Source organism: Saccopteryx leptura, chromosome 2, assembly GCF_036850995.1.
Source record: "Saccopteryx leptura isolate mSacLep1 chromosome 2, mSacLep1_pri_phased_curated, whole genome shotgun sequence".
NCBI classification, from domain to species: Eukaryota; Metazoa; Chordata; class Mammalia; order Chiroptera; family Emballonuridae; genus Saccopteryx; species Saccopteryx leptura.
Window position 1 is genome coordinate 347,019,793 of NC_089504.1, and position 13,686 is coordinate 347,033,478.

General features: G+C 47.6%; 1 protein-coding gene and 1 pseudogene across 4 annotated transcripts in view; both read right to left on the minus strand.

The window, feature by feature from the left end:
* STARD3 (StAR related lipid transfer domain containing 3) overlaps window positions 1-12,482 on the minus strand; it is a 29,776-nt gene extending 17,294 nt beyond the window's left edge. For 3 of the 4 annotated variants that reach the window (XM_066364298.1, XM_066364300.1, XM_066364299.1), the window contains exon 1: window positions 12,333-12,481. The gene's annotated coding sequence lies outside the window, so the exon portion shown is untranslated. Of the gene's footprint in view, window positions 1-12,332 lie in introns of all 4 variants that reach the window. The other variant, XM_066364301.1, reaches the window with a different exon arrangement.
* A 488-nt stretch (window positions 12,483-12,970) lies between these two features.
* LOC136392244 (small ribosomal subunit protein uS13-like) lies at window positions 12,971-13,648 on the minus strand (annotated as a pseudogene).
* Window positions 13,649-13,686: the final 38 nt, after the last annotated feature.

A 13,686-nucleotide genomic window follows, 5' to 3' on the forward strand; every position in this document is an offset into this window, starting at 1 on the left:
AGTCCCTGACACAGAATGATCTCTAAGGAAGGGTTAGCTAGCACCACATCCCTGCCTCTTCTCCAGAGAGAGATACGGTCTGGAGCTGACCGTCTCTGTGAGACGACTCCAGGCCAGGGCTGGACTTGTGGGTCAAGCTGACCCTGTAAATGCCCAGGTTAATGATGAATCCACAGGTGGGTAGAGGAAGAGGCTCTGGGTGTGGAAGAGGCTGGCCAGCCTGGGAGGGGGCTGGTTCAGGGAAGGCGGAGGGGGCTGGTTCAGGGAAGGCGGAGGGGGCTGGTTCAGGGAAGGAGGAGGGGGCTGGTTCAGGGAAGGAGGAAAGCGGACCGAACAGGCCAACAGACCATTCAGACAGCTCAGCGCCGAAGAAACACATCCAGCGGGCAGTGGCCTGTGTGGCCCCCTGCAGACACCTTCTCCTTGACTCATCAGGCCTCCGCCCTGTCCTGCCGGGAGCTGTGGAAGTGAGGAGGGGACAGAGGGGACGAGCTCGGGGAGGCCTGCCCACTCTCCTAGCCAGGACGGGGCAGAGCTCACCCCAGCAGCACACAGCCTGCCCTCCGCGCTGGACGGAGACCCGCTAAGCCCAAATGTAGCTGCTGACTCCAGAGCCTCTGCTGGCCAGGGAGCAGATGTTAAAAACCCCAAAGAGATTAACAGCCACCCTGCCAGTGCCTGTGAAGAGCCGAGGGCCCTGGTCGGCAAACAGCAGCTCGCGAGCCACATGCGGCTCTTTGGCCCCTTAAAGAGTGTGGCTCTTCCACAAAATACCACGTGCGGGCGCTACCTCGATAAGGAATATACCTACCTCTATAGTTTAAGTTTAAAAAATTTGGCTCTCAAAAAAAATTTCAATCGTTGTACTGTTTATATTTGGCTCTGTTGACTGATGAGTTTGCTGACTACTGGCCTAGGGTCCTACCTTCTACATCCAAACCATGAGCAAATGCTGTCAAAATCCAGCCATCATCTCTTATCACTACCACCACCATCACCCTGCCCAAGGTCTCATTTCTCACCTGCTACTGCTTCCTATCTCCTGTCCTAGTCCCAAGTCCATTCTCAACACAGCAGCCAGAGCAAACGGGGAAAAATCAGACCACACCTCCCCAATGCCTCAAACCTCCAATGGCTTCCAGCTCACCCAGAGTAAAGGCCAAAGCACCCTGACCTCTTCCCCTTGAACCTTCTGCTGTAGCCACATGAGTTCCTCTTTGTTCCCTGGACATATAAAGCATGCTCCCACTCCAAGGACCTTGTACTCCTGTCCTCTGCTCAGAACTTCTCCCCAGGAAGTCAGCAGTGTTTCCTTCCTCTCATTTAGGGAGCAAAACCCCAGCGCTCCTCTCTTGCTCTGGGGGGTTAACACCCCTCCCCCAATACTCGCCTGACCACTAACTGTTTCCAGGACAGCGCATGGCACAGCTGGCTGGTCTTCCTGGGAATGCCTCCACTCCCGCTGTTTCCTCATTCTGGACCGACCTCCGACCTCCCCCTGGGGGAAAATTCTGACTGAAGGGAACAGCTCAAATGTCACCATCTGAGCAAAGCTTCCCCTCACCCTGCAGGCTTCCCCAACCCCAGATCGGAGGGCTCTGGCTCAGTGTTTCCCTTACACAGGCCTCAGAGTTATCTTTCCTCAGGTCACACTGCCTGGCCGTGGTACAGGTCCAGTGAGTTTACTGGTCTGTGCATCCATAACGCCCATCCTGGAATAGGGGAAAAGCATGAGTCAAAAACCCAAGACCATTCTTTTTTTGTGTGTGTGGCAGACACAGAGAGAGACAGAAAAGTAACAGACAGGGACAGACAGACAGGAAGGGAGAGAGATGAGAAACATCAACTTTTTTTTTTTTTTTTTTTTTACAGAGACAGAGACAGAGTCAGAGAGAGGGATAGATAGGGACAGACAGACAGGAACGGAGAGAGATGAGAAGCATCAATCATCAGTTTTTTGTTGCGACACCTTAGTTGTTCCTTGATTGCTTTCTCATATGTGCCTTGACCATGGGCCTTCAGCTGACCAAGTAACCCCTTGCTCAAGCCAGCAACCTTGGGCTCAAGCTGGTGAGCTTTTGCTCAAACCAGATGAGCCTGCGCTCAAGCTGGCAACCTTGGGGTCTTGAACCTGGGTCCTCCACATCCCAGTCCAACACTCCATCCACTGCGCCACCGCCTGGTCAGGCAGCATCAACTCTTTATTGCAGCACCCAAGTTGTTCATGATTGCTCTCCCATATGTGCCCTGACTGGGAGGGGGGGCACAGAAAACTGAGTGACCCCTTGCTCAAGCCACCGACCTTGGGCTTAAGCTGGTGAGCCTTGCCCAAACCAGATGAGCCCGCACTCAAGTTGGCAACCTTGGGGTTTCGAACCTGGGTCCTTGGCATCCCAGTCCTACGCTCTATCCCAGGGGTCTGGAAGCTATAGCTTGAGAGCCAGATGTGGCTCTTTTGATGGCTGCATCTAGCTCACAGACAAATCTTTAATAATAAAAAAAAAAATAACGTTAAAAATATAAAACATTCTCATGTATTACAATCCATTCATTTCCTACCGCTCATGTTCATGGTTGCAGATGGCTGGAGCCAATCATAGCTGTCCTCCGGGACAACACTACATTTCTATTGGATAATGCATAACGTACACAGGTCGTTGTATGGCTCTCATGGAATTACATTTTAAAATATGTGGCGTTCATGGCTCTCTCAGCCAAAAAGGTTCCCGACCCCTGCTCTATCCACTATGCCACCGCCTGGTCAGGCCCAAGACCATTCTTTATTAGGTGGTGTGTCCTTGACCAAATCATTCTCTGAGCCTCCATCTCCTCATCTATAAGTGCCCACGTCACAGAGCTATTAAAAGGATTAGAAATAACACGTGCAAAGTGCCTATGCCTAATTAACAGTAGCTACTGCTCCCATTAGGGGCCATGGGTGCAGTGTTAGAGTTAGGGCCCTGGGCCAGGCATGCCCAAACTGAGAGTCCCATCAGTACTGGTGGACGGAGGATGGGCTCTCCGGGCTCAGGGAGCTGACCGAGGAAGGCACATACTAGACTCTCTTGTAATCCAAGGATCAGTGACCCATGCCATCAGCCTCAGAACAGGTGGCTGACTGGTCCCTACTCTGCCCCCACACAGGGGGTTTGGGTAGTTTCCTGGATAAGGAGGAGTTCAAAGAGAAGATACGTCAGCAGTGACAAATGAGACTGCAAAGTCGAAGCCAGGCTCCATTTCTCCCTTCCTTCTGGGGAACTGGAAAGGGAAGAGTCAAACCAAAACAGAAACTATATTCATCACTGTACACACTCCCCTCCCCAGCCGGGAGTTCTGACAGTACAGTTTACTGGAAAACCCTAACAAACTGCGACCTCTTAGCCCTCCTGCCCCCTCCGTATGGCAGGCCCTGTTAAGTGTCAGGATGCCCCAGCTCTGTGAGTCTATGACCCTGGCCTACTCAGGAGCTGGTGAGTCAGGCCTCACCCCACCCCTTAGTGCTATTGGGTAAACCTGGGGCTAATGAGATCAGTTCTCAAGGTCAGTCCGGAAAGGGCCAGTCATCTTCCGGGACAGATCCCAGTCCTATCAGCCCACTCCAGGAGGGTCCCCTGCTCCAGGAGGGTCCCCTGCAGGGGTAGAAGTGGGTCAGCTTAGACCCCTCCCTCATGGGATAAAACCCAGGATCAGCCACTTCTGAGACAGAAAAAGTTCACAACTGGGATACATAATTAGTCAGATGGAATGGCCTCCTTTTCCCTTATCCCACTGATGTGACAGCTGCCCCTTTGGGGGCTACGACTCTGAGGCAGTTCAGGACACAGCTATGGACCTGGAGTCAGGAGACAGTTCTTAAGTCCCTGCTGAGTGACCCTGACCTAACTGGCCATGTCAGCTTCCTCATCTATAAAACAGAGCCAACACTTTCTGCCACTCAATGGAACAAGTATGAGCTGTCAAATGTTCAGGATTTTTGGTCTCACCTGTACAAGTCTAGGTGTGCAAGAGCCCAATTTAATGCAGCACACATAAGCTAGAGCCTACAATGTGCCAGACACTGTGCTAGTCCCTGAGGACACGCAGCAGCTCCCGGTCTGGTACGGGAAGCTGACATAAATGAATGGTGCTACGCTGTGATCAGCGCTTTCAGGGAGGAATGCACAAAGAGGACCGTGGGATTCAGCGAAAGAAGCATCTGACCCAGGCTGGAGTGTGTGAGGTTGGGAAAGCCACAGGGAGGAGGTGCCATCTGACCTAGGCCTTGAAGAATCTATACATCTATCCCCGGAGGCAAGAAGGGTGAGCATTCCAGGCAGGCAAAACAGCCCAGCTTCTGGTCTAAAGCACAGACCCAGCCCACTGGCTGACCCTACCCCAGGGCGCTTGTCCCCAGACATTTGGTACCCCCTCAGGGCACGGTCCCTGCAGGCTAGCCCAAGGGGCACTTCCCCAAGGCTAAGGAAGGAAAGGAACCCGCAATCTCAGCATAGGGGCTGCTGCTTCGCTCCTCTCCACCTCAGCGCCTCCCCCAACAGGAGCTCCTCTCTCAGGACCCAGCTCTCCATTCTCTGAGCTCCCCGCGTTTCCACCTCCCTCTGGTAAGCTCATCCTCTTGCATCAGACCTTCTCATTAACTGTCAACAATTCTGGGAAACCATCCTTGGCCTTTCTCTGCCTTGGGTTCCCCGAGCTCTGCACATTGCTCTAGAATTAATACTTGCCATGTAACATTTATCCATTTCCAAATTCATTTACCGAGCAGACAACACACCAGGTCTGGGTCTTAAATCCCCACTCAATAAATCCAGATCTTGTCCCCAGTGCCGTCCACCACAGCATCTTACTCACTGACAGACAGCCAGGCTTTCAGGCTCTGGGCCAGAGTAAGTAAACCACAACTGTCTTCAAGCAGCTTATAAAATTAAAAGTCATAACCACTGCTCTATATTGTTTTCATACAAACAATAGATAACGATTATTTATTGAGCACCTGTGCTGTTTTAAAATCTTTTTTTTTTTTTTTTAGTCGATTCATTTTAGATAGAGGAGACAGAGAGAGAGAGAAGAGAAGGAGGAGCAGAAAGCGTCAACTCCCATATGTGCCTTGACCAGGCAAGCCCGGGGTTTTGAACCGGTGACCTCAGCATTCCAGGTCGACGGTTTACTCACTGCGCAACCACAGGTCAGGCCTGTGCTCACTGTTTTAAACCCTGTATACACATTATTTCACTTAATCCTCATGATAATTCTATGAGGTAGGCATATTACTATCTGTTTTACAAATGAGGAAACTGAGGCACTGACCTCATCAGGGTCACAAAACAGTATTAGAACCCAGGAAGCCTGATTCAGGAGTCTCATTCTCAACCACTATGCTATTATGGACAAGGTGCTGCAGTAACTTTTGTGGTCAAGCAAGTTTACTTTTATATTTTTATGTAAACAGATATATTAGTCCTTATCTTTATATTTGATCTGGGTTTCATTTCTTTCTTCCTTTCCAAGTGAGAGGAGGGGAGCTAGAGAGACGACTCCCACATGCAGTCTGAGCAGGATCCATCCGGCAACCCCTGTCTGGGGCTGATACTCTGCCCATCTGAGGCCATGCATAGGAGCTATTTTTAGTGCGTGAGGTGGAGGTTCCATGGAGCCATCCTCAGCACCAGGGGCCAATGTACTTGAACCAATTGAGCCATGGCCATGGGAGATAGAGAGATAGAGAGATAGAGAGATGAGAGAGAGAGAGAGAGAGAGAGAGAAAGGAGAGGGAGAGGGAGAGAGGGATGGAGAACAGATAGTCATTTCTCCCGTGTGCCCTAACCGGGAACCAAACCCAGGACATCCACATGCTAGCTGACGCTTTACCACTGAGCCAACCGGCCAGGGCTGGGTTTCTTTTTCCTAACCTAGACCCTCCCAACACCAAGGTGATGAATGTAGTCTTCTATATTTTTCTTAAACTACTCTGCTTTTATACTTTACATTGAAAAATGTTAATCAAATTGACATTTGTATGTGTGTGTGTAACATAGGAGAAAAGGGTAGAATTTTGTTTGAATAACTTTTTACTGCTTTTCAATTAGAATTTTATCATTTGTAACATTATTGCCAGAATTTATTATTTATTTTTTTTTGTGTGTATCAGAGACGGAGAGTCAGAGAGAGGGACAGATAGGGACAGATAGACAGAAATGGAGAGAGATGAGAAACATCAATTCTTTGTTGCAGCTCCTTAGTTGTTCATTGATTGATTTCTCATGTGTGCCCTGACCGGGGGCTACAGCAGACTGAGTGACCCCTTGCTCGAGCCAGCAACCTTGGGCTCAAGCTGGTGAGCCTTGCTCAAACCAGATGAGCCCGTGCTCAAGCTGGCGACCTCAGGGTCTCGAACCTGGGTCCCCCACATCCCAGTCAGACGCTCTATCCACTGCGCCACCGCCTGGTCAGGCGCCAGAATTTCTTTTATGTTTATTCAACCTATGTGTTTATTCTTGCTCCTTCCTACAATAAACAGGGCTTATTTGTTTTGTTTTTATAATCTGATGGAAAGATCCACTGCATTATACTTGTAAAAACTGCTCTATTTTCATTCGTTTTGAAATAAAATACAGTGTTAGTTAAAAGTCACACCTGCAATATTGTAATTGTGACTGCATAGAATTATGATCATTAATTTGGGAGAAAACTGGCATCTTTATTGATTGGGTTTTCATTTTCAGGAACAACATATACCTAATGCACATGTATGTTTTTGCTTTTTTGATTGAACTTTTCTTTCTTTTCAGCCCTCCACATACCAGTCTTTTTAGTTCTTTGATTGAAAGCAATAAAACTACTCTAACAAACAATTTTAAATCAACTGAACTCTACAGGTTAGTTCTATCGACAAGAAAAAATAATAATGGGTCCAGAAAGAACAGATAAGCAGAATAAATAGGTCTGGGGATCTAAATAGCAGCATGTAACGAACATCCCCAGCTCCCACCATAAAAGTGGGAGGCTGCTATATAAAACAGGAGGAAGCAGCAGTGGGCAGCAAAAAAGAAAAAAAAAAAGCCTCTATTTTAAGCTTACTTTTACTATTATTAAAGTGAATAGCATGACAAGTTTTACTCTTGATGATCAGTTCATCGTTCCTGGTATTAGATACTGTATTTCCCCACATATAAGACGCACTTAAAAAAATAAAAGTGGGGTCTAAAACCTGGCTGTGTCTTATACAGTGCTTACAGATTTTTTTACTTGCATTTCCCATTTTTTCGTGCTTGTTTTTGCGCTCATTGTTGAAGACAGTGATTCATCATCAGACACAAATGAGGACAAGCTAATGGATAGGAGTTTTGACAGTGATGAGGAGTTGTATGAATTTTATGATGACTAAAACTTGAGTTCAATAACTTTATGTAATATTTTCAAATGTCAGGCCCAAAATAAAGGTGCGTCTTATACATGGGGAAATATGGTAAATCAATTTTTTTCACTCACCTTTCTTTATTAACATTTTCTATATTCTTTCAACAATTTGAGTATTCTCTTTTCTCTTTGATTGTCTAAGCATTCAAAAATATATGTATATAGGCCCTGGCCGATTGGCTTAGTGGTAGAGCATCTGCCTGGTGTGCAGGAGTCCTGGGTTCAATTCCCGGCCAGGGCACACAGGAGAGGCACCCATCTGCTTCTCCACCCCTCTCCCTCTCCTTCTTCTCTGTCTCTCTCTTCCTCTCCCACAGCCAAGGCTCCATTGGAGCAAAGTTGGCCTGGGCGCTGAGGATGGCTCTATGGCCTCTGCCTCAGGCACTAGAATGGCTCTGGTTGCAACGGAGCGATGCCCCAGATGGGCAGAGCATCGCCCCCTGGTAGGCGTACGGGTGGATCCCAGTCAGGCGCATGCGGGAGTCTGTCTGACTGCCTCCCCGTTTCCAACTTCAGAAAAATTCAAAAAAAAAAGTATATATTATTTTGTTTCTTTCATTCTAAAATCTGTTACTAGATCTTATCTTATTACATGAGATAAAGTATACCCCAATATACAGTGGTGATTATCACACTTTTTTTCTTCCTAATTCTAACAGTTCACCATTCAATATAATTTTTTCCCTAAAATATATGTTTTACCATGTTGAGAGTCTTACAATCACTAGGCTGAAATTATTATTTTTTAAATTAGGGTTGAATATTAAATTCTATAAAATAATGTTGGGATATGCTGAGATGAAATTTTTCTCCATTATTTTTGAAATTAGATGTTAATTAGGTTTGCTTTTGTTGAATCATTTATGCATTCCTGAAATAAAGCCTTTTTAGTTATGGTATAGTCTTAGAATAAGAACATTGGACTTGAGCCTGACCAGGCAGTGGCACAGTGGATGGAGCGTTGGACTGGGATGCTGAGGACCCAGGTTTGAGACCCCGAGGTCGCCAGCTTGAGCGCAGGCTCATCTGGTTTGAGCAAAGCTCACCAGCTAGGACCCAAGGTCGCTGGCTTGAGCAAGGGGTTACTCGGTCTGCTTATAGCCTCCCCGGTCAAGGCACATAGGAGAAAGCAATCAATGAACAACTAAGGTGTCACAACAAAAAACTAATTATTGATGCTTCTCATCTCTCTCCGTTCCTATCTGTCCCTATCTATCCCTCTCTCTGACTCTGCAAAAAACAAAACAAAACAAAACAAAAACATTGGACTTGCTCATATTATAGTGGTGTGATTACACTAATAATCTTCGTTCATAATTTCATTGTAACCATCTTTGGCATTTTTTAGTTTGGAATATCATGTCTTAAAACTAAGGCCCTGGGCCCTGGCCGGTTGGCTCAGTGGTAGAGCGTCGGCCTGGCGTGTGGGGGACCCGGGTTCGATTCCCGGCCAGGGCATACAGGAGAAGCGCCCATTTGCTTCTCCACCCCGCCCCCTCCTTCCTCTCTGTCTCTCTCTTCCCCTCCCGCAGCCAAGGCTCCATTGGAGCAAAGATGGCCCGGGCGCTGGGGATGGCTCCTTGGCCTCTGCCCCAGGCGCTAGAGTGGCTCTGGTTGCGGCAAAGCGACGCCCCGGAGGGGCAGAGCATCGCCCCCTGGTGGGCAGAACGTGGCCCCTGGTGGGCATGCCGGGTGGATCCCGGTCGGGCGCATGCGGGAGTCTGTCTGACTGTCTCTCCCCGTTTCCAGCTTCGGAAAAAAAAAACAAAAAAAAAAAAAAAAAAACTAAGGCCCTGGACGGTTAGCTCAGTGGTAGAGCGTTGGCCTGGCGTGCGGGAGTCCCGGGTTCAATTCCTGGCCAGGGCACAAAGGAGAAGCGCCCATCTGCTTCTCCACCCCTCCTCCTCTCCTTCCTCTCTGTCTCTCTCTTCCCCTCCCGCAGCCAAGGCTCCATTGGAGCAAAGTTTGGCCCGGGCGCTGAGGATGGCTCCAGGCGCTAGAATGGCTCTGGTTGCGGCAGAGCGACGCCCCAGATGGGCAGAGCGTTGACCCCTGGTGGGCATGCCGGATGGATTCCGGTCGGGCGCATGCGGGAGTCTGTCTGACTGCCTCCCCGTTTCCAACTTCAGGAAAAAAAAACAAAAAAACTAAGAATAAACTATTTTTCCTTTTTAAATGTTATTCCTTTAGGGCAGGTTTCTCAAGTTTGGTTCTCTAGACATTTGAGCCAATAATGTTTCGCTCTGGGTGCTGTCCTGTGCATGTAGGATGTTTAGCAGCATTTCTGGCCTATAGCTGCTAGAGGTCAGTAGTACAGCTCTCTCCTCCACCACCTTGCCCAGCTGTAACAATCAAAAATGTCTCCAGACATTGACAGATGTCCCCTGGCAAACAAAAAAACTTCCAGTTAGAAATCCACTGGTGTACGCTCCTAGAAGTTTAATGTTTGTGAAAATTTCCCTATAAAATCATTAGAACCTGGCATCTTTTGTGGAGTGGATGGAGTTGTTTCTTTTTGAATACATTTATCCAGTGGGGTAGTCAATATCACAATTTGAACAAGTCCTATGATAGCTCCCAATGTTCTCTCTTCTGCATGTTCCCCTTTCTTATTTACCCATTCTTCTTGAGCAAATGCATTTCCTCTGGTTACATATCATGCTTGCTTCCTACAGCATTCCAGATCTTCTCTCCTCTACAGACCTTCTGGAATTCCAGGTTAATATAGGTATCTGTGTTTTACATATATATTCCTGGATATTCCATAGGACCCTACACACCATACATCTAAAATACAGTTTATGGGCTCACACCTTCCCAAATCCCATCTTCTATGAGCTTTACATTCTCCATCACACATCACAGACTTAAGACCCAGACAAAATTTTGCTTTTCTTTCACTTCACTTTGAATAACCCAAGTTCTGTGGACTCTACATTTAAATATTAAGTATTATTGTCTCTTATTTGACACAGTGCTGTCATTTCTGCCTAGACTACTTGTATTAATGATGTATTATGTATTAGTGAAATAGTAACTCAGAATTTTAAAGGCCAGAAGCCATATTTATTTTACTGAATATTCTCCAACTATTAAAAACATCATTTGCCTGACCTGTGGTGGCACAGTGGATAAAGCATCGACCTGGAATGCTGAGGTCGCCGGTTTGAAATCTGCACTTGTCTGGTTCGACGCTCTGCCCATCTGGGAGTAGATGCTTCCTGCTCCTCCCCCCTTTCTCTCTCTCTCTCTCTCTCTCTCTCTCTCTCTCTCCTCTCTAAAATGAATAATTTTTTTAAAAAAAATTTAAAAAACATCATTTTACAGCAAGAAGGGAAAAGGCTAAGACTCAAGGCCTAATGAAACAATAAATCAAGAAATACATTAACTCAGAGAATTTTCTATAGAAAGAAGCCTTAATTTCTATATTGGCCCACTCAAATTTTGCTTTAGTTACTTTGTAGTTAAAGAATAATTGTCAAATTTTCAGAAGATTTAAAATTGGAATGCATATGTAATATATTGAGGGACTTAAGTCTGAAAAGGCATTTAAAAATTAAGTGTAAAGGCTGTATCTAACTAGGTCAACATAGTAGGGACACAAAGTTCTATACCTAGGTTCAAAAATTGAAACATAACTTCTAGTTTATTGCTAAACCAAGCAATATGGAGGTTCATGGTAACTAAAAGGAAAGAACTAGAAAACATGGGCACTGTAAAGGCCGTTTGTGGCTATTTTGGAAATGGAATTCTATGCTACTGTAAAAATTGTCATATATTTACATTATCAAAGGGTCTTAAGCAAGGTAGTGACACTATGAGACTTGTGTTTTAAAAGGATGACAGGAGTTACAGTTTGGAGACTGGCTGCAGGCAGCCAGGATTGGAAGCTGCTGGGAAGCCGCTGCAATCTGGTGAAAACACATCCATCCACAAAGGTATAACAGAAAAGAAGGAAGTTAGCTGGGCTAGGTCTCCGCTTAGATGTGAGAATTGAGGGAGAAGAGAAACTGTAAGATAATGCCCAGGTTTTTCACCGGGATGGGGCGTGGCTGGGGAAGAATGAGTCTGCAGGGGAAAAGACCCGTTCAAGTTCAAACACAATGAACTCCAGCTGAAGTGGTGGTGTCCAATGGGCAGGCAGCTAGCTGGATGCCCCAGTCTGGGGCTCCAGGGAAGGCCTGTATTTAAGTTGTAGATCTGGGCGCGTTTTGGTATTTCGGTGCTGTAAAGCTAAAGCCCTGGGTGTAGATGAGACTGTCCAGATTCGGTGTACAGAGTAAGGGATGGAGCCAAGGAGAATGTGACACGGTATTTCCACTGACGGGGCAGTAGGAAGAAAGTAAGGGGATGTTGTTGCGGAGGAGCCCCCCAAAATGGGAGGAGAGTACCTGTCAATCATGTCAATTAGGAATGAGTATCACTGGTGTTATGCACCTCTACGAACTGGAGAAAGATACTTTAAAAGGGCCCTTCTTTTTTTTATATATATCAATTAAAGTCATTTCAAAGAAGTTGACGGAGACCGGATATCAGTTGCACATAGACCCACAGGAACGCGTAGGTATTTTCCTCATTAGGAAAACCTGACCCGTCCCCATATCTAATTCCTGCCCTTAATACCCAGGGACCGCCCCCCTCGCCTCTCCCTTCACAGTAAACAGGGAGGCTCTAGAGAGCAACCCGGGACGCCCTCTCGGGACCCACTCCGGTGGGCGAGCCGTGGAGGGTCAGAGACCCCTGACCCAGCGCGCGAGCGAGAGAGGCCGAGCAGAGGAAGGGGGCGGAACCTAGGACGCAAGGGGTTTGGGAAAGGTCGGACGGAACCAAGAACGGACACCGGGAAGGAAGGCGTGATCCGCTAGCAAGACAGAACCCTCGCAGCACTACCCGGCACCGGGGACTTCTGCTGGACCCACCTGCTGCATGTCAGCCACCGGCCCGGCTCTTCTACCCAGCCGCACTCGGCTCCGCCGCCCCGGGAGCGCCTCGGAGCGGAAGGGGATCTCGCAGCGGCGCCACTTCCGGAGAGCGCACAAGGACGTGCGCAGGGCCTCAGCCTCCGCCCCCGAGCTCTCTAGCCCCACCCCCAGGGGCCGGAAATGGGGGCTGCAGCTTAAGTTAGACTTCAAGAGGGTCTCTCTCTAAGACTGAGGGAAGGGGAAAGAAGCTGTGGGGCATGGTCTTTATTGAGCCACATAGGCTTGGCACAGTGGAAAAAAGGGGATTGAATTTCCTAAGATGTGGCCTGTGATGCGGGGGAGGGGAGGGTGACAGGATTTGAAGGAATTACAATTACTTTAAAAAAAAATTTTTTTTTTTGAGTTTAGCTAAAGAGGAATGGAGAGAGAGAGAGAGAGAGGGAGGGAGGGAGAGAGGGAGAGAGAGAGGGAAACATCGATCTGTTTCAGTATGTGTCCTGACCAGGGATCGAACCAGCAACCTCTGTACTTCAGGACAATGCTCTAACCAACTGAGCCAGCTGGCTAGGACCACAGTAACTCTTGAAATACTTTTTTTTAGGTGTATAAACTATTTATTAACAAAGCCTACAGATTTATTTCTTCTTGGACACACCCACAGTACGACTCCTGGCCCATGGTCTTGGCGTGCTGGCCAAGACTCGAGAAGTGGTGCAGCTCTCTGTGGGCCTGAATTTTCTTCAGCTACTCCAGGTCTTCATGAATCTTGTTTTCTAGATCATTGTCCAAGACCTGGCTCTGTTTTCGATCCTTCACATCCTTCTGTCTGTTCAAGAACCAGTCTGGAATCATATTGGCGTGGATTCTGCATAATGTGATCACAGTTCCACCTCATCCTCTGTGTGCCCTCCTGCCGTCTTGGTGAGGTCAATATCCGCTTTCCTCAACACCCCATGAGCATATCTTCACCCCTCACCCTTAGGTGCAGTGAAGGCAAAGGCTGTTTTCCGCCACCCATAGATATGGGTGTTGAGTACTCACAAAATATACCAGAACTTCTCAGGAATCACTAGAGACATTGGGGCAGTAGCATGTAGGCCTCCTGTGGAAGCCTGAAGCAATCTTACTCTCTTTCTTCCCCAGCCTTTCAGCCATCACTACCAGGATCTAGAACTTTTTTAGTCCTTCCTAAGAGTGTTCTGAGCTTGTTTTCTTCAGGAAAGACTCCCAGACCAGAGGACTGGACAATAGGGTCAAGGCCCCGACCCTTGGATGACCACCAACCAAGTCTTCCACATAGGGCGGGGGGCAAAACTGTTACTTCCTCCTCCCTTTCCTTTTTCCTGAAAAA